The 21,387-nt window shown below is 38.4% G+C and overlaps 1 pseudogene; it reads right to left on the bottom strand.

Moving 5' to 3' along the window:
* Window positions 1-14,805: 14,805 nt before the first annotated feature.
* Window positions 14,806-14,930, bottom strand: LOC147830054 (U4 spliceosomal RNA; annotated as a pseudogene).
* Window positions 14,931-21,387: the final 6,457 nt, after the last annotated feature.

Here is a 21,387-nt window from a genome sequence, read left to right as displayed (position 1 = left end):
GTATGGTCTTCTTGATGATCTTCTGCATTCTGTTTGCCAGTATCTTATTAAGGATTTTTGCATCTATGTTCCTTAGTGAGATTGGCCTATAGTTCTCCTTTTCAGTTGGGTCTTTCTCTGCTTTGAGGATCAAGCTGATGCTTGCTTCCAGGAATGAATTTGGGAGTATTGCTTCCCTTTCAATTTCATTGAAGAGTTGAAACAGTAGTGGCAGCAGTTCCTCTCTAAATGTTTTGTAGAATTCAGCAGTGAAACCATCAGGGCCCGGGCTTTTCTTAGTTGATAAGTTTTTAATTACCTTTTCAATTTCATTGGTTGATATTGGGTTGTTCAGAATTTTTAGGTCTTCTTCATTCAACTTTGGTAATTCATATGTATCTAGGAATCTGTGCATTTCTTCTGTGTTGTCCATCTTATTGGTGTATAGTTTCTGGAAGTAGGTATTGATGATCCTCTGGCTTTCTGCTGGTTCTGTTGTCATTTCACCCTTTTCATTCCTAATTGCATAGATTTGGGCCTTTTCTTTCCTTTTTCTGACAAGGTTGGTTAAGGGTTTGTCAATTTTGTTGATTCTTTCGAAGAACCAACTCTTGGCTCCATTGATTTTTTTGTATCATTCTCTTAGTCTCCATTGCATTGATTTCTCCTCTGATCTTTATAATTTCCTCCCTTGTATGAGCTTTGGGGTTGTCCTGCTCTTCTTTTTCTAGAAGCTTGAGGTTCAGCATCAGGTTGTTTAATTGGGCCATTCTGTTTTCCTAAAATGCATATTCACTGCTATGAATTTCCCTCATAAGACAGCTTTCATTGTGTCCCATAGATTCTGATATATTGTATTGTCATTGTCATTTAATTGAAGGAATTGTCTGACTTCTTCTTTAATTTCCTCTGTGACCCATTGGTTATTCAGAAGTGTGTTGTTCAATTTCCATGTGTTTATGAAATTTTTTGAGTTTCTTTTGCTATGGCTCTCGAATTTCATTGCCTTGTGGTCTGATAATATACAGGGGATAACTTGAATTCCTTTGCACTTACTTAAACATGTTCTATGTGTGAATATGTGGTCTATTTTGGAGAATGACCCATGTGCAGCTGAAAAGAATGTGTATTCTGATTTTGTGGAGTGGAAAGCCCTGTAAACATCTATTAAGTTCATTTGTTCAAGAGTTCGATTGAGTTCTAGTATTTCATTACTTATTTTTAGTCTAGTTGATCTATCTATTTGTGACAGTGGGGTGCTGAGGTCTCCCACTACAATTGTATTAGTGCATACATGACTTTTCATGTCCGTTAGTATTTGTTTTATATAGTTTGGCACACTTGTGTTTGGTGCATAGATATTTATGATTTTGATCTCTTCCTCTTGGATTCTTCCCTTTATAAGGATGTAGTGTCCTTCTTCATCTCTCTTAATCAGTGTTGGTTTGAAATCTATTTGATCTGCAAAGAGGATAGCTACTCCTGCTTTTTTTCGGGTTCCTGTGGCATGGAGTATTGTTTTCTACCCTTTAACTTTCAGTCTCTGAGTTTCCTTTTGAGTGAAGTGTGTTTCTTGTATGCAGCATATTGTTGGATTTTGCTTCTTGACCCATTCTGCCAGTCTATTTCTTTTGATTGGTGAACTGAGACCATTAACATTGGTGGTTATAACTGAAACATATTGACTTGTCATTGCCATGACTTTTTCTTTTTGTTGGGTTCTCCCCCTTTACATTTAATTTCTTGTCCTGCCAGATGGGTTCATTTTGCTTTGCTTCCTGGGGTTCTGATCCTCAATGTCTGTTCCTAGGATATTGTGCAAAATTCATTGGAGTGCTGGTTTGGTATTCACCAAGTTCCTAAGGTGCTCTTTGTCATGAAAGTATCTTATTTCTCCATCCATTTTGAAAGATAGTTTTGCAGGCTCCATCAATCTGGGTTGGAGGCTGTTTTCTTTTAGGGCTTGGAATATGTCACTCCAAGCACTTCTTGCCTTGATGGTTTGTGTTGAGAAGTCTGCTGTGATTCTGATGGGCTTTCCTTTGTATGTGATTTGTTTCTTTTCTCTAACTGCTTGTAGAATTTTGTTCTTCTGTTGTGTTTCTGGAATCTTAACAATTATATGCCTATGTGTAGATTTTTTTTGATCAAGGCTATTTGGAGTCCTATATACCTCACTTATCTGTATGTCAAGTTTTTTTCCCCTGCTTGGGAAGTTTTCTGCCATTATTTCTGTGAAGAGTTTTTTTATGTCATCTGCACTGTCTCCTGTTTCTTCATTGAGCCCAATCAGTCTTATGTTATTCTTCTTTGCATCATCTAGCAGCTGCTGGATTGATTTCTCATGTTCCCTCATAATTTTGAAGCAATTTTTCTTTTCCTGGTCATTAATTGCAATCTTATCTTCTATATCTGACATTCTGTCCTCACATTGGCTCATTCTTCTGTGTAGACGTTCAATGGAGTTTTTCATGTCCTGGAAATCTATTTGCATCTGTTTTATGGATTCCATTCATTTCTTATGTTGGGATTCCATCATGTTCCTGAGCTCCTCTCTAGATTTATTAATCATGTCTTGCACTAGGGGCACAATTTCTCCTGTTATCTGAGAAATTATTTCTGATTTCATTTTTTCCAGATCCCCTTTTGTTGCCAGTTCAGTGGGTCCAGGTGGTTGAGTATCAGAGTGTTCCATCTCATTTCCCTTTGGGGTTGCTGTAGGTGATCTGGAAGTCTGGTTTTGAGACTTATTTACATGTTTCTCATTTCACCTGGGGTGGGGGCTGTTGGAGGCTGCATGGATTACCTCCTCTGAGCCAAAAGCCCTTTCCTGTGGGCTGGGAGCAGCGAGAGGGATGGTGGCCAGGAAGCCCCTTCCTCTGGACCAGGAGCAGTGGGCCGGTGGTTCAGAAGCCCCTACCCCTGTGCCGGTAGCAGTGGGACTCAGTTCCGTGGTCTGGTGGTCTGGTGTCCTCTGTGTCTTTGTAGTGTGGAACAAGGTGGCTGTACAGCAGAGTGGGGGTGGGGGTCCAGTGGATTGTTGCCAGGGCGTGGGCTGATTCTGCGTGTTCAGCGCTACTTGGGACCCCGGTAGGGTGTGTGCAGACCTGCCTGTCTGCAGTGGGCTGATTCGGCGTTTTCCCTGCAACCCAAATCAAAGTAATATTGAGATTCCATCTCCTCTAGTCATCAAGAATATAAAAAGTTAGCCAGGGATTTAGCTCAGTGGCACTGTGCCTGCCTTGTAAGTGTAAGGTCCTCAGTTCAATCCCTGGTACCAAAAAAAAAGGAATATAAAAAGCAATGTATGCTGCTAAATATGTGGGGAAATAGAGATCCTCTATACCACTGGTAGTAATGTAAATTAGCACAATCCCTATGGAAATCAGTAGCGAGATTCCTCAGAAAACTAAATAGTAGGTATTTCTTTTATTCCAGCTATGCCCCTCCTTGGTATATTCCCAAAAGAACTAAAGTTAACATACAATGATGATACATGCATGCTCGTGTGTATAGTGGCACAATTTACTATCCCTAGGCTGTGGCAATAGCCTAGATGTCCACCATCAGGTAAACGGATAAAGAAAATGTGGTATACGTATACAATGCAGTATTATTCAACCATGAAGAAGAGTGACATTATATCATTTGAAGGAAAATTGATGAAACTTGAAACCATCATGTTTAGCAAAATAAGCCAGACTTCAAAAGTTAAATATCAAGTTTTTTTCCTTTTATATAAGCAACCCAAAATAAAAAAATTAAAAAGTAAAGCACAGATGATAGGAAATGATAAAGAAGACTTTTGGAGATGGAGGGGTAGGGGGAAAGGAAGAGAAGGGAAAAGAGGAGAAAAGGGAGATAAGGGTAATAGGGATGGAAAAAAATCAGAATATGTTATACACATGCACCAATATGTCAAGACAAATCAATTCTGAAAAAAATTCTTAGGTAAGCATACTACAAGAAGAAACTTTAAAAAAGATTTAGAAAGGAAGCATAAGTGATTTTTTTAGCTTATTTCCTCTTCCTTTCTAGTATAGCAACAGTCATGGAAAAATAAACCATAGACTCATTAAGCATCAGGAGTTATTAGCTGCCCATCATCTCAAAGGTATTGAATGAATCCTATGTGTCATAAGCACAGCTTTATTACTGCTTCTAATGTGCAAAGTAAAATAAAAAAGTAGATCAAGAATGAAAATTAAAAGTCAACAATTTCCAAATTTTGGTGAAATGAGTACTTTAGAAGAATTTTTTAAGAGGAATTATTTATATACAAAAATTATGTAAGCTTAGTTATCCATAAAAGTTAATGTTTATACATAGGAAATTGGTGGAGGGCCATAGATTAGAAATGATAGTAAAGTATATGGCTGTTGTTATATTATTTTCTGTACCTTTTCTTAGGTATGTACATGTTATTGACTACCACTGATCACTCTCCACTATTAAATATTAGTGAGATTTTTTTCATCATCTGAATGATCACACACCCACATCCACATCCACACACCCACACCCCTGCCGTGATTTTTAATGAAATCTAAGGCTTTGATGGATGAAGATTTACACAAAGCATTATACAACAGATAAGTTAAAATTCAACAGAAGATACCTATGCAATGGTTACTTGGTCATTTTCCTTGGACATCTTGCTACAAGAAGCCCCATTTTTTGGCCATCTTGCTCAGCCACTGCTCCTTTCCCAGTCCTTGCATTTCCCTCCTGTTCCCAACCTAATTCCTTCTTAAGCTTTTGGAAGAAGCTCCAAATTCCCCTTATAGTAATATGTTGCACAACTTTACTTCTCTTTATTTTATTTCCTTGCTTTCCACATTGATCATTTTTACCTTTCTTCAATCCCCAAAGAGTCATTCATAGTTTTGCTTAAATAGCCATTTATCTTAAAGATAAGTAAAATTACTTAACTAGGAAATAGAATTACTCTTGTCAGTAATGTCTCTGAGTAATGATTTAATTCTCGCCCACAGAGAAATTGGGGTACATATTTATATTTGTATAAAATATTAATTTTGCATGAATCATTTTGGTGAGTTTTAATAATTGTGACTAAGATAGATTTTAGTGATAAATTATGCTCTTAGGTTTAAAGATGAGAAAGTTGAATGACATGAAAGTTTTCATTTGTTTAAAATCACAAAGCTAGCAAGTAACAGAACCAGAATTTCACCCTAAGTCTTTGAATTTCTATGCCAGAATTCTTTATATTACACCAACTGACATTGATATGTATATACTGATCTGAATGCTACACATAGAAAACCCGAAATGTTATTGTACTTGAAGAAAACTGTACACTCACTGTTGAGTCTGAGGTGCTGGTATCAACCAAGGAAATTAGAACTTTTAGAAAAAGGTCTGGTGAGTCATGTGATTATTGTATGACTAAATACTGGAAATTGTGGAGAAAAATAAGATATGATCAGGTAATAGTATGCCAAGCTATGATCATAGTTCTGACAGTGGCTCCAAGGAACATTTTGTGAAAGGTCATATTTGTGTTTTGTGACATTAACTTCAAAAGATTAAGGTTGTAGTTGAAAAATGTCTAATTTCCCTTAGTTGATTTATGGAATCATCTGTGAATTCAATGAAATTCTTCAGAGGACCTACTTTTTGCCCATTTTAAATGGCCTATAATAGTTTTGTGTCTCAAAGTATAAAATAATAAAGTAAAAATTGTTTACATATCCTAAAAATAACCATTTCAGACCTTAATGATGGGATTAAAAATATCCTATCATTTTGGTGTTTGGATAATAAGGCACAAACTTAATACATTCGAGTTGGGTCAAAATTCACAAATTACAGTCAGGCACAAAATAGTAACTGTCTACTTACATCTCTTCTCATCTTGCTTGTGAGTCTCAATTCATATTGAAGCCCATGTTGGGCTCTCTGGCAAAGGATTTAAACATGCCAGTTACAGGTAATCCAGCTCTCCTACTTAAGGCAGTTTCATTCAGATTAATTCAATATTATTTGAGAAAAGTAATAGAGAATTCAGAGTTTAATTCCCTCCCAGGCCAGTTTTTCCCCTCTCTTTTGGTGTCTCTTATTTCCATCCTTCTTGTCAAGATGGCATCTGGGTGCAGGGAAATCACATATTGTCATAGTGTTCATGGGAATAAGTGCTCTGCTACAATGGAGCTGTCTCATCTTGCTGGTGCTGTACAGAGGCATCTTACTCACCATTGAGCAGGCTGTGTCTCATGCTCTGTTCTCAGGTCAGGGACAATCCTGGTGATTGCTCCAGGGTTTGAAACCAGGTCCATTTGTCTGCTCTCAGCAACTCTGCAGATCCATGTAGGTCTGACTTATAAATCCTGGTCTGATTGCCCTTCACTACATCATTCAGCAGGCGTCTGTCTAATTGTGCCCTCTTGGAAGATAATTCCCTGTGGAACTCTGGCGTTTCTGCATGTCTTGTGAACAAGGCATTGATAGCCCTTTGTTCTGGATTATCATTTCAAGGGACTTTGTATATCGAACAATCTTAGAAGGTAGCGATATAGTCTCTTTCTAGAGTTCAGAGCAGGTGTGTACTGTCTCCTCTGAAAGAGTTGGCTTTTTTCAGCTCTATATGTTTCCTTACATGACTGGGGCTTGGAGAACCAGCACAAGAGATACTGATGTTCAAGCTCCTACTGCTAGTGCTGTGACTCCAAAACCATCCTTCAGGTTTCCCCCGAGAGCTTGGAATCTTCTGGTAGCTGTGAAAGAGTGACAATCTAACATATTATTCTGGAAGTAAGACAAAATTTCAGACCCTTCCAGTTCTCTAGTTCTCAACACACTCCTCATAGAGGGGACACCCTGGCATGCACATAGCTACCTCCTTCACTTTTCTTCTGAGTTTTATGTGGGGTAGAATGCTTGGGAAGCTAACCTTCCTTCCACACTATTCACATCCCTGAGGAACTAGAGTGCTGTCTCAAGTCTTCTTCCTGCCTAAAAATGCCACATCACTGTTACTATTCTGCCATGAGTCACTCCCATGTGACACAGAGGACCCATGATAAAGTCTCATCTGACCAACCCAAGGGATAGTGGAACTCTGAGCTGACTTATTAATCTCAATCTGGATTTATGAAAAGAAGTTTGTCATTTAAAGCTTTATTTTCCCTTTATCAAAGTCTCCTTGTCCAAGATTGTAACATGACTTTGTGCCTTTAGTTACTACTGTGTTGCAAGTCAGAAGCTATAACCCTCCTCATTATATGAGCTGTCTTCAAAACATACCTTGAATGTTTAAATCTAAAAAAATTATTACAATAAAAGACATATTACCACGAAGCTCCCTCAAAATACTCCCCCTCTTTTGAACACACACCATCATTCGTGTCACATTCTGAGGTAGTTCTGGAAGCCCTCTTTTGTGAGTGTCTTTCATTGTGCTGTCCTAGCTACCTTGATGTTTTGGATCAATTCAAAACTTTTACCTTTCATGGTCATTTTGACTTTGGGGAAAAGCCAGCAGTCTCACAGTGCCATATTTGGTGAGTAAGGTGGTTGAAGACACAAGTAATGTTTTAACGAGCCTGCCCTTCCATTGGATGGCACTTGGTAGCAACATTGACTGCATTTTTTAATCACACTTGTAAAAACACAAGAGACTTCTAGAATTGTTTCACAAAGTACCAAGAACAGTGTGATAAATATGCTCAAAGTAAGGGCAAGATTTTTGAGGAGCATTACTGATAATGTGTCTTTTACTGTAATAAATTTTTAAAATTTAATCATTCACCATGTATTTTGATCATACCTTATATGTGTATTCTTTCTTAAAAGATTTAAATTTTCCTGGAGGCTGTGTGTGACCTTGGCTGGATAGAGGAAAACAATTTTGATATTTTTCAAAATATTATTCTTGTGGCATATATGACAAAGATAGATATTCAATAGATATAGGCTTCCTCTACATGTCCTAGTATACAAGAGGGAATAACAACAAATCACTTTAAACATACACATTTACAACTTTTCAAGTCAATTCTGTTAATCCATCATACTCAATATAGGTGAGTGGGTTCAGGAAGTATATTCATTCAATAATATTTAAATAGTGTTAATCCTTTCCTCATTAAAAAATACAAATTGATGGTTTGACTAGAATTGTCATTTCCCTAGAAAAGAAAATTCTTGGTTACAAGCATTTTTTAAAATTTAATTTTATTGGTACATTTCAGGTGTACAATATAATGACATTCATCACTGGAAATTTGTACCTTTATGTAATCTATCTTGGCTCTTATTTTTTTTTCTCCATTTCCCTGTCCTCCCTTCAAATCCTCCTCCCTCCCTATTTACAAAGACTTTATTTCCATTTTTTCATTTTCTCATATTAATTCCATTCCCTTCTTTCCTTTCCCCTATTCCTCCCACTTCCCCTTCCCCTTTGCCCCTTTTCTTCCTATTTCACATTATCTATTATACCTTTTAGTCCTTATTTACACTTCAGTTTCTCACACTAGAGAAACTATTGGGTATTTACACATGTGTGTCCTGTTTATTTCACTTAAGAGTATGGCCTCCATGTGAATCCATTTAGCTATAAATGTCTCTAATTTCTCATTCTTTATGGCTTAGTAGTACTCCATTTTATAAAAAAAAAACACCACATTTTCTTTATCCAGTCTCCAGTTGATGGGCAATTGGGCTGTTTCCAAGTTTTAGCTATGACAAATTAGGCCACAAATGTGGGTGCACATATATCGCTGTAGTATGATACTTTTCATTCTTTTGGGAAGATACCCAGGAGGGGAATAGCTGGGTCAAATGGGACTTCCAATCCTAGTTCTTTGAGGTATCTCCATACTGATTTCCACATTGGTTGCACCATTATACACTCCCACCAACGGGGAGAAGGGTTCCTTTTTCCCCACAGCTCCACCAGCATTTGTTATTGGTTGATTTCTTGATAGGAGCCATTCTTTCTGTAATGAGCTGGAATCTCAGTGTTGTTTTCATGTGCATTTATCAAGTGACCAGTGATGTTGAACATTTTTTCATATGTTTATTTACTATTTCTTCTTCTTTGTCTGAGAAATGTCTGTTCATTGCCGCTGCCCATTTTTGGATTGGATCTTTAAATTTGGCAGGTGTGATTTTTTAAAGTTCGTTATATATTCTGGATAGTAGACCTTTGTCTGAGGAACAGATGGCAAAATTTTTTCACACATTGTGGGTTGTCACTTCACTCTGTTGGTGGTTTCTCCTGCTGTGCAGAAGCTTTTTAATGAGAAGAGATCTCACTTGTTGATTGTTTGTGCTAGTTCACATGAAACTGAGGTTTTATTCATGAAGTCTTTTCCCCCACCAATGTCTTCAAGAGTTCTACCTAACTTATCTTCTAGCAAGTTTAATGTTTCTGTTTTAATATTTAGGTCTTCGATCCATTTCAATTTTAGTTTAGTGCATGGTGAGAGATATAGGTCTAGTTTTAATCTCTGGCAAGTTGGAGCCCAGTTTTTCTGGCACCATTTATTAAAGAGGCTATCTTTCCTCCAGTGAGGGTGTTCAGCTGCTTTGTCGAAGATGAGGTGGCTGAGTATGTCTGGAGTTGTTTCTTCATGATCTAATCTATTCCACTGGTCCTCAGGTCTGTTTCTTTGCCAGTACCATGCTGTTTTTTTTTTAAATCACAGTAGCTTTGTAGTATAGTTTCAAGTTGGAGATTGTGATATCTGCTACTTTGTCTTTATTGCCTAGAATTGCTTTTGCTATTCTTGGTCTCTTCTTGTTCCAAAAGAATTTTTGAATTGTTTTCTCAAGGTCCATGAAGTATGCTGCTGGAATTTCAATTGGGATTGCATTGAATCTATGTAGCAGTTTTGGAAGTGTGTCCATTTTCACTATATTGGTTCTTCGTGTCCAGGAGCATGGGATATCTTTCCATTTTCTGATATTGTCTTCAATCTCTTTTTTCAGAGTGCTACAGTTTTCAGAGTAGAGGTCTTTGATTTCTTTCGGTAGGCTGATTCCTAGCTACTTCAATTTTTTAGTTGCTATTGTGAAAGGAATTGTTTACTCCATATCTCTCTCAGTCTGTTGTTTGTTTACAGGTAGGCTATTGATTTTTGTATGTTGACTTTGTATCCAGCTACTTTACTGATTTCATTTATTGCCTAGAAGACTTTAGGTGGTGTTCTTGTGGTCTTCTAAAGAAACTATCATGTCACCTGCAAATAGTGACAATTTGATTTCTTCATTTTCTCTCTTTATTCCTTTTATTTCTTTCTCTTGTCTAATTGCTGTGACTAATATTTCCAAAACTATATTGAACAGGAGTGGTGATAATGGACATACTTGTCTTGTTCCTGATTTTAGTGTGAAGGATTTCAGTTTGTGAGCATTTAGTATGATATCGGCTGTTGCTTTTTCATAGATGGCTTTTATGAGATTGAGGAAGAAATCGTCTATTCCAATTTTTTGGAGGGTTTTTATCATGAATTCATGTTGGATTTTGTCCAGTGCTTTTTCTGCAACTATTGAGATGATTACATGGTTTCTGTCCTGGGCTCTATTAATAAGGTGTATTACATTGATTGATTTGCATATATTGAACAATCCCTGCATCCCTGGGATGAATCCCACTTGGTCAGGGTATATGATTCTCTTGATGATCTGCATTTGCCAGTATGTTATTAAGGATTTTTGCATTTATGTTCATTAGTAAGATTGGCCTATCGTTCTCTTTTTCAGTTGGTTCTTTCTCTGCTTTAGGAATCAAGGTGATGATTCCTTGCTTCCAGGAATGAATTCAGGAGTATTGCTTCCCTTTCAATTTCATTGAAGAGTTTAAACAGTAGTGGAAATAGTTCCACTCTAAATGTCTTGTAGAATTCAGCAGTGAACCTATCAGGGCCTGAGCTTTTCTTAGTTGGTAAGTTTTTAATTACATTTTCAATTTCATTGATTGGTATTCAGTTGTTTAGAATTTTTAGGTCTTCGTTTGACTTTGGTAGTTCATATGTATCTAGGAATCTGTGCATTTCTTCTGTGTTGTCTATCTTATTGGAGTATAGTTTCTCAAAGTAGGTATTGCTGATCCTCCGGATTTCTGCTGGGTCCATTGTAATTTCACCCTTTTCATTCCTAATTGCATGGATTTGGGACTTTTCTTTCCTTTTTTTTGATAAGTTTGTCTAAGGGTTTGTCAGTTTGTTTATTCTTTTGAAGAACCAACTCTTGGCTTCATTGATTTTGTGTATCATTCTCTTAGTCTCCATTGAATTGATTTCTGCTCTGATCTATATAATTTCCTCCCTTTTATGAGCTTTGGGGTTGTCCTGCTCTTCTTTTTCTAGAAGCTTGAGGTTCAGCATCAGGTTGTTTAATTGGGCTCGTTCTGTTTTCCTAATATGCATATTCACTGCTATGAATTTCCCTCGTAAGACTGCTTTCATTGTGTCCCATAGATTCCCATATGTTGTATTGTCATTGTCATTTAATTGAAGGAACTGTCTGATTTCTTCTTTAATTTCCTCTGTGACCCATTGGTTATTCAGAAGTGTGTTGTTCAATTTCCACATGTTTATGAAATTTTTTGAGTTTCTTTTGCTATGGATCTCCAGTTTCATCGCACTATGGTCTGATAATATACAGGGGATAACTTCAATTCCTTTGCACTTACTTAAACATGTTCCGTGAGCAAGCATAAGGTGTATTTTGGAAAATGACCCATGTACAGCTGAAAAGAATGTATATTCTGATTTTGTGGGGTGATACACACTGTAAACATCTGTTAAATTCATTTATTCAAGAGTTTGATTAAGTTCTAGTATTTCATTGTTTATATTTTGTCTAGTTGACCTATCTTTTTGTGACAGTGGGTTATTGAGGTTCCTCACTACTATTGTATTAGTGCTTGTATGATTTTACATGTCTGTTAGTATTTGTTTTATATAGTTGGGTGCACTAGTGTTTGGTGTATATATATTTATGATTGTCATCCCTTTCTCTTGGATTGTTCCCTTTACAAGGATGTAGTGTGTTTCTTCGTCTCTTTTAATCAGTGTTGGTTTTTGTTTTTTTTTCCCACCCAACACCGGTCCCAAGGGAAAGAAGGTTGTGCGGGCAGAACAGATCTTAGGAGACGGAGAGGCAGCGGGTGGGGTGGGGATATAAGGACAGGGAGAGGGGGGCGAAGAGGGGACAGGAAGAGATGAAGGGAGGGGTAGGGGAGAAGAGACCCGGGAGAAGACTGTTAGAAGGATGCGGGAGTGGGGGGTGAGGGGGCAGTGGGGGGTGGATGGGGAGGGGCCAGGCTGGGTTTTGAGAGAGAGGGGAAGGCCCTACCAGACCAAGGGAGTTGGAGAGTGGAGCAGTGGCAGGGTCCTTGGGGCAGAGAGGAGGGTGAAAATGGCCAGTCCTCAGGCCCCAGCCACTGGAGAACCATCTCTCAGGGCCCGAGCCTGTAGTCAGCTCCTTACCTTCATAGCTGGAACATGGAGTGACTAATCAGTGTTGGTTTGAAGGCCATTTGATCTGCAAAGAGGGTAGCTACTCCTGCTTTTTTTTTGGTTCCTGTCATATGGAGTATTGTTTTCCACCCTTTAACTTTCAGTCTATGAGTTTCTTTTTTAGTTAAGTGTGTGTCTTGTATGCAGCATATTGTTGGATCTTGGTTCTTGACCCATTCTGTCCATCTCTCTCTCTCTCTTTCTTTTCCTTCCTTCCTTCTTTTCTTTCTCCCTCTCTCTCCTTCCTTCCTTCCTTCCTTCTTTCTTTCTTTCTTTCTTTCTTTCTTTCTTTCTTTCTTTCTTTCTTTCTCTCTCTCTCTCTCTCTCTCTCTCTCTCTCTCTCTTTCTTTCTTTCTTTCTTTCTTTCTTTCTTTCTTTCTTTCTTTCTTTCTTTCTTTCTTTCTTTCTTTCTTTCTTTTTTTCCATACCAGGGATCAAACTTGGGTCCCTGTGCTTGGGAGGCAGGTAGCAGAAGCACTGAGCTAAATCTCTGGCCCCAGTGTATTTCTTTTGACTGGTGAATTGAGACCATTAACATTGATAGTTATAACTGATACACATTGACTTATCATTGTCATGACATTTTCTTTTTGTTGGATTCTCCCCCTTTACATTTAATTACTTGTTGCACCTGATGGGTTCATTCTGCTGGGCTTCCTAGGGTTGTGATCCTCATTGTCTTTTCCTAGCATATTGTCTAAAACTTTTTGGAGTGCTGGTTTGGTATTCATGAAGTTCCTAAGGTGCTCTTTATCATGAAAGTATCTTATTTCACCATCAATTTTGAAAGATAGTTTTACAGGCTACATCAATCTGGGTTGGAGGCTGTTTTCCTCTAGGGCTTGGAATACGTTCTTTCAAGCTCTTCTTGCCTTGAGGGTTTGTGTTGAGAAGTCTGCTGTGATTCTGATGGGCTTTCCTTTGTATGTGACTTCTTTCTTTTCTTTAACTGCTTGTAGAATTTTATTCTTCTGTTGGCTTTCTGGAATCTTAACTATTATATACCCATGTGTAGATTTTTTTTGATCAAGGCTATTTGGAGTCCTATATGCCTCACTTATCTGTATGTCAAGTTCTTTTCCCCTCTTTGGGAAGTTTTCTGCCCTCACTTCTGTGAACAGTTTTTTTTTTATGTCATCTGTACTCTCTCCTGTGTGTTCATTGACTTGGATCAGTACTTTTCTTTGCGTGATCTAGCAGCGGCTGGATTGATTTCTCATGGTCTCTTAATGTTGTTAAGAAATTTTTCTTTTCCTGGTCCCTAATTGCAATCTTATTTTCTATATCTGAAATTCTGTCCTCACACTGGCTCATTTGCTGCATAAACTTTCAATGGAGTTTTTAATTATCTCCTGGAAATCTATTTTCATCTGTTTTATGGATTCCATTTGTTTCTTATTTTGTGATTCCATTATCTTCCTCAGCTCCTCTGTTTTTTTATGTGTGTCTGCTCTAGATTTATTAATCATATCTTGCAGTATGTTCACCTTCTCTGTTGCTATCTGAGAAATTATTTCTGATTTCATTTTTTCCAGATCTTCTTTCACTGCCAGTTCAGGGAGTCCAGGTGGTTGAGTATCAGATTGTTCCATCTCATTTCCCTTTGGGATTGCCTTATGTGATCTGGAAGTCTGGTTTTGAGACTTGCTAATGTGTCTTCTCATTTCAACAGATGCAGCCTGTTGTGCCTTTGTTGAGGCAAGTTTTTGTTTACCCAGTGTTCTTCAATTCTCAGCAAGGAACTGAGTGATCTTTTCTCTGCTGCTCACAATTGCACCAATTCTTGGGTTCAGAATGGTTGCCTTCTGGATCCCTGAGCTGACCTGTTGTCTTGGCAGGCTTCTGGTTGGGACCTGTGCATACTTGGGATGGTATCTAGGCATGCATATGGCTAGGACCTGCTCCTCTATGTAGATGTTGTCTGGGAGGGCCTTTGGCTGGGGGCAATGCAACCCAGTCCCTGGTGTCTGAGCAGGATTCTGGCTAGGGTATCCGTGTACTTACCAAAGGTATTGGGCAACCCACTGACTGTTGCTTGTGAGCCTGTACATCTCTTTTCCAGGTAGGCCTTTGGCTTGGGCCTGTGTGCCCAAGCTGTGCTGGATCTGCCTGTAGCCATGCTGCTCTGGTCCACAGAGCTCTGAGGTTTTATATTTCTTGCAATACAGATTAGTTTTAAGAGTAAACAGGTTTAAATGTAGAACTGAAGCATTTCTACTGTGAATCACTCACAAACCAGGGTGAAGTTTGGGACCACCTCTCATGATGTTCTCCACATTCTCTTAAATTTTTTCTTACAATTTTAAAACTATTTTTAAAATGAACGTGTACTAATTGGACATATTAATGAGTTTTATTGTGATATTTCCATACATGAAAACAACATGGACTGATCAATTCAATTAGCAATAATTACACCTTCGATGAATCTCATTGGCTACAATACTGCCTCTACACAAAGGTTGATCATATTCAACTTTGCGTTTCCTACCATGTCTATCCTTCCCAGCCTCTAGTAATAATTATTTTCAAGTCAACTTTTCTTTTAGGTTCTACATATGAGAAAGAACATATGGTACTTATTTTTCTGTGTCTGGCTTATTTCAATTATTATAATACCCCTAGTTCCACCCATTTTTCTGCAAATGACATTTCATTTTTCATTATAGCTGAATAATACTCTATTGTGTGTGTAATACCATATTTTATTTGTCCATTCATCTGTTGATTGGCACTGAGATTGATTCTTTATTTTAGCCATTGTTATAAATGTTGCATTACGTGTGAGGATTCAGATGTCTCTTTGGTATGCTGGTTTTGTTTTCTTTGGATGTATACCTGTGAGTGTGATACCTAGATCATATGATAGACCTACTTTTATTGTTTTGAGAAACGTCCAAATTGTCCTCTGGAATGGCTGTACTAATTTATGTTCCCTCCAAGAATGTATAAGAGTAGCTTTTTCTCCACATTCTCACCAGGTTTTTCTATTTTTTTTTTAAAATCATAGCTGTCCTAATTGGTTTGAAATGGATTCAGTGTAATTTGGATTTTCATTCCCCTGATGGGTAATATTGAGTATTTATATATTTATTAGCCATTTGTATTTCTTATTTTGAAAAGTGTCTTTTCAGATTATTTGGTCATTATTAAATTGGATTACTTGGATACTCCCACCACGAGCAGCTTAAGTGTTCAGGCTGAGAGGTCCCTGGCAGTCTGGAGACCTGTTCCATCCAGCTCACCACGCCCACCTGTGAACAGTGAGACAGTGAGGACCCCTCGACATGCACACCAGCGAGCTGCTTAGCCATGTGGGCACCTGCAACCTGGGCCCCCCCACCTCTGGCCTCCTGGCTGTGCTGCTACCTGGTTCCACACTGTAGAGGCAAAGGGGGGGCATAAAGGCCATTGTTCTGAGCTGCAGAAGTGAAGAACAGAAAGAGGGCCTCTCTCAGGCTCCTTGATGAAAACTGAAGCCCACTGGAAAAATGAAGAGAATCTGAAATAAAGGCACACCAGACCACCGTACTTAGAAATTTGGAGTGATCATCAACTCCCATTGGAACCTGGATTATCTTCCGGGGAAGGGCAACTGGAACCTGCAGAAGAGCCTTGCAGAGTTCAACCCTGCAGGATGACAGGGAGCTCGACTTGGTACCTGCACTGAGAAATCTGCCTGAATTTCATGGGGCTGTGACTAGCTTGCTGAGACTTATTGACTTATATCTACACACTACTGACCATGTTGTCTGTTGTGACAGCAGAGACATACCCTGAAGGAGGCCCTTCATTTTTATCTTTTATTTATTATTTTCAAAATTATTATTATCTTTTTGCTCTAGTTTTAATTTTTATTATTCTTTTCTTTTTCTACTCTTTTGAAATTTTTATTTTTCTCTTCTCTTTTTTTGCCCTCTCACTCACTCCTTTGCTGTCCCACATTGTTCTTCATCTCTTTTTGTATTCCTGCTCTGGCCCTAATTCATACTTCTTTATTTTTCTTTTCTTCTCTTTTTCCTTCTCTCACTTGTGTCCTCTGGCCTCACTGCTAACCTTCCCCTATCCTTCTACCTGCCTATCCCTCCCTCCCCAACTCCTTCTAACTCCCCATCCCAAAGGGTAAAGTTGCTATATTGAAGAGTTTATTCACTATAAACATATGTTGGGCTGGTCCTCAATTTTGATTTAATTCACACTGTTAAAGTTGATAGATTAGGGCCAGGGATTTAGCTCAGTGGTTCCGCCACCTGCCTCACAAGCACAAGGACCTGAGTTTGATCCCTGGTACAAAAAAAAAGGTGATAGATTAATAACTACCACAAATTGGCATTTTCTAAGATGTACTTTGTGCTATAGTGTTGCTGATTGTATCACTTGGGCAAAGGTGTTGTGATTGATCTAATCAGTTGTCCTTCCTGGTATAATGAAAATGAGACAGCCTCAGAGCCCTTAGAGACTCAAAACCTAATGACCAGCTATATCTGGAAGACACCTCTGAGAAGTAATCATTCCATAAGAGTTCAAACTACAAGCAAAAAAGATACTTACAATAAGCAACTTTGAAGTATCAACCCAGGAATTAAACCAAGGAAAATACCAAAAACAAAACTGAGAAGACATTTAAGCAAGGCACAAACTCAGACTTCCACCCCACCAAGGGTAAATTCTAGGAGAAATGAGGTAGAAAAGTCTGATAATCAACCACCTCAACACCCTGAACTGATAGCACAGGAAGTAACAAAACAGATGAATGAGGCTCTAGAAAAATTCAAAGCAGAAATAATCTCCCAGATAACTACAGAGATGGTGAGCAGAGCGAAAGACATGATTAGAGGCTCTAGAACAGAAACATAAAAAAATCGATGAGCTCAAAAACATGCTCAAAGCCATGAATGCCCAGCATAAGAAACAAATAGAAACCATGATTGCCCAGCATAAGAAAGAAATGGAATCCATGAAACAGATATCCAGGAGATTAAATACTCCATTGAAAGTATGCAGAACAGGCAGGTCTGTGCATGCCCTACCGAGGTCCTGAGTCGTGCAGAAGACACTGAATCACCCTGCTGCAGACAGGCAGCCACCTGATTCCACAATACAAAGACACAGAGGACACCAGACCACCAGACCAAGGTACTGAGTCCCACTGTTCCCGGCCCAGAGGTAGGGGCTTCTGAGTCACCATCCCACTGCTCCCAGACCAGAGGAAGGGGCTTCCTGGTCACCATCCCTCCCGCGGCTCCCAGCCCACAGGAAAGGGCTTTTGGGTTACCATCCCTACCGCTGCCCCCGGCCCCTGTCCCACCTCAACCAGCTCAGAGGAGGTAATCCTTGCAGGTGCTAACAGCCCCCCACCCCAGTCAAAATGAGAAAACATGTAAATAAGTCTCAAAACCAGACTTCCAGAACACCTACAGCAACCCCAAAGGGAAGTGAGATGGAACACTCTGATACTCAACCACCTGGACCCACTGAACTGGCAACAAAAGGGGATCTGGAAAAAATGAAATCAGAAATAATTTCTGAGATAACAGGAGAAATTGTGCCCCTAGTGCAAGACATGATTAATAAATCTAGAGAGGAGCTCAGGAACATGATGGAATCCCAACATAAGAAACAAATGGAATCCATAAAACAGATGCAAATAGATTTCCAGGACATGAAAAACTCCATTGAAAGTCTACACAGCAGAATGAGCCAATGTGAGGACAGAATGTCAGATATAGAAGATAAGATTGCAATTAGTGACCAGGAAAAGAAAAATTGCTTCAAAATTCTAAGGGAACATGAGAAATCAATCCAGCAGCTGCTAGATGATGCAAAAAAGAATAACATAAGACTGATTGGGCTCAATGAAGAAACAGAAGAGAGTGGAGATGACATAAAAAAAACCTCTTCAGAGAAATAATGGCAGAAAGCTTCCCAAGCAGGGGAAAAGAGCTTGACATACAGATAAGTGAGGCATATAGGACTCCAAATAGCCTTGATCAAAAAAAATCTACACATAGGCATATAATTGTTAAGATTCCAGAAACACAACAGAAGAACAAAGTTCTCCAAGCAGTCAGAGAAAAGAAACAAATCACATACAAAGGAAAGCCCATCAGAATCACAGCAGACTTCTCAACACAAACCATCAAGGCAAGAAGAGCTTGGAGTGACATATTCCAAGCCCTAAAAGAAAACAGCCTCCAACCCAGGTTGATGGAGCCTGCAAAACTATCTTTCAAAATGGATGGAGAAATAAGATACTTTCATGACAAAGAGCACCTTAGGAACTTGGTGAATACCAAACCAGCACTCCAATGAATTTTGCACAATATCCTAGGAACAGACATTGAGGATCAGAACCCCAGGAAGCAAAGCAAAATGAACCCATCTGGCATGACAACAAATTAAATGTAAAGGGGGAGAACCCAACAAAAAGAAAAAGTCATGGCAATGATAAGTCAATACATTTCAGTTATAACCATCAACATTAATGGTCTCAATTCACCAATCAAAAGAAATAGACTGGCAGAATGGGTCAAGAAGCAAAATCCAACAATATGCTGCATACAAGAAACACACTTCACTCAAAAGGAAACTCATAGACTGAAAGTTAAAGGGTGGAAAACAATGCTCCATGTGACAGGAACCTGAAAAAAAGCAGGAGTAGCTATCCTCTTGGCAGATCAAGTAGATTTCAAACCAACACTGATTAAGAGAGACAAAGAAGGACATTACATCCTTGTAAAGGGAAGAATCCAAGAGGAAGAGATCACAATCATAAATATCTATGCCCCAAACTCTAGTGTGCCCAACTATATAAAACAAATACTAACAAACATGAAAAGTCATATATGCACTAATACAATTGTAGTGGGGGACCTCAACACCCCACTGTCACAAATAGATAGATCAACTAGACTAAAAATAAGTAATGAAATACTAGAACTCCATGAAACTCTTGAACAAATGAACTTAACAGATGTTTATAGAGTCTTCCACCCCACAAAATCAGAATACACATTCTTCTCAGCTGCACATGGGTCATTCTCCAAAATCAACCACATACTCACACATAGAACATGTTTAAGTAAGTGCAAAGGAATTGAAGTTATCCCCTGTATATTATCAGACCATAGTGTGATGAAATTGGAGATCCATAGCAAAAGAAACTCAAAAAATTTCATAAACACATGGAAATTGTACAACACACTTCTGAATAACCAGTGGGTCACAGAGGAAATTAAAGAAGAAATCAGTTCCTTCAATTAAATGACAATGACAATACAACATATCAGAATCTATGGGACACAATGAAAGCAGTCTTACAAGGGAAATTCATAGCAGTGAATACGCATATTAGGAAAACAGAACGAGCCCAATTAAACAACCTGATGCTGAACCTCAAGCTTCTAGAAAAAGAAGAGCAGGACAACCCCAAAGCTCATACAAGGGAGGAAATGATAAAGATCAGAGGAGAAATCAATGCAATGGAGACTAAGAAAACGATACAAAAAATCAATGAAGCCAAGAGTTGGTTCTTCGAAAGAATCAAGAAAATTGATAAACCTTTAGTCAACCTTGTCAGAAAAAGGAAAGAAAAGGCCCAAATCCATGCAATTAGGAATGAAAAGGGTGAAACTACAACAGACCCAGCAGAAATCCAGATGATCATCAATACCTACTTCCAGAACCTATATGCCAATAAGATGGACAACACAGAAGAAATGGACAGATTCCTAGATACATATGAATTAACAAAGTTGAACGAAGAAGACCTAAAAATTCTGAACAACCCAATATCAACCAATGAAATTGAAAATGTCATTAAAAACTTATCAACTAAGAAAAGCCTGGGCCATGATGGCTTCACTGCTGAATTCTACAAGACATTCAGAGAGGAACTGCTGCCACTACTGTTTAAACTCTTCAATGAAATTGAAAGGGAAGCAATACTCCCAAATTCATTCCTGGAAGCAAGCATCACCTTGATCCTCAAAGCAGAGAAAGACCCAACTGAAAAAGAGAACTATAGGCCAATCTCACTAATGAACATAGATGCAAAAATCCTTAATAAGATACTGGCAAACAGAAAGCAGAAGATCATCAAGAAGATCATACACTCTGATCAAGTGTGATTCATCCCAGGGATGCAGGGATGGTTCAATATATGAAAATCAATCAATGTAATACACTATATCAATAGAGCCAAGGACAAAAACCATATGATCATCTCCATAGATGCAGAAAAAGTATTTGACAAAATCCAACATACATTTATGATAAAAACCCTACAAAATATTGGAATAGATGGTCTCTACCTCAAACTGATAGAAGCCATCTATGAAAAACCAACAGCCAATATCATACTAAATGGTCAAAACCTGAAATCCTTCACACTAAAATCAGGAACAAGACAAGGATGTCCACTGTCACCACTCTTGTTCAATATAGCTCTGGAAACATTAGCCACAGCAATTAGACAAGAGAAAGAAATAAAAGGAATAAAGATAGGAAATGAAGAAGTCAAATTGTCATTATTTGCAGATGACATGATACTCTATATAGAAGACCCCAAGAACTCCACCAAAAGTCTTCTAGACTTAATCACCAAATTCAGTCAAGTAGCTGGTTACAAGGTTAACACACAAAAATCAATAGCATTCCTCTACTCCAACGACAGACTCACTGAGAGTAAAATAGGGCAAATAATTCCTTTCACAATAGCATCCAAAAACCTGAAATACCTAGGAATCAAGCTAATGAAAGAAATGAAAGACCTCTTCTCTGAAAATTATGGCATTCTGAAAAGAGAGATTGAAGATGATATTAGAAAATGGACAGACATCCCCTGATCCTGGGTAGGAAGGATTAATATAGTGAAAATGGCCATACTTCCAAAACTGCTATATAGATTTAATGCAATTCC

The sequence above is a fragment of the Heterocephalus glaber genome, unplaced genomic scaffold (genome assembly GCF_053883595.1).
Source record: "Heterocephalus glaber isolate CG9 unplaced genomic scaffold, H.glaber_assembly_v1.0 deba00000331, whole genome shotgun sequence".
NCBI lineage: Eukaryota > Metazoa > Chordata > Mammalia > Rodentia > Bathyergidae > Heterocephalus > Heterocephalus glaber.
Note: the sequence above shows the minus strand (reverse complement) of the source record. Positions and strands in the feature narration are given on the sequence as shown.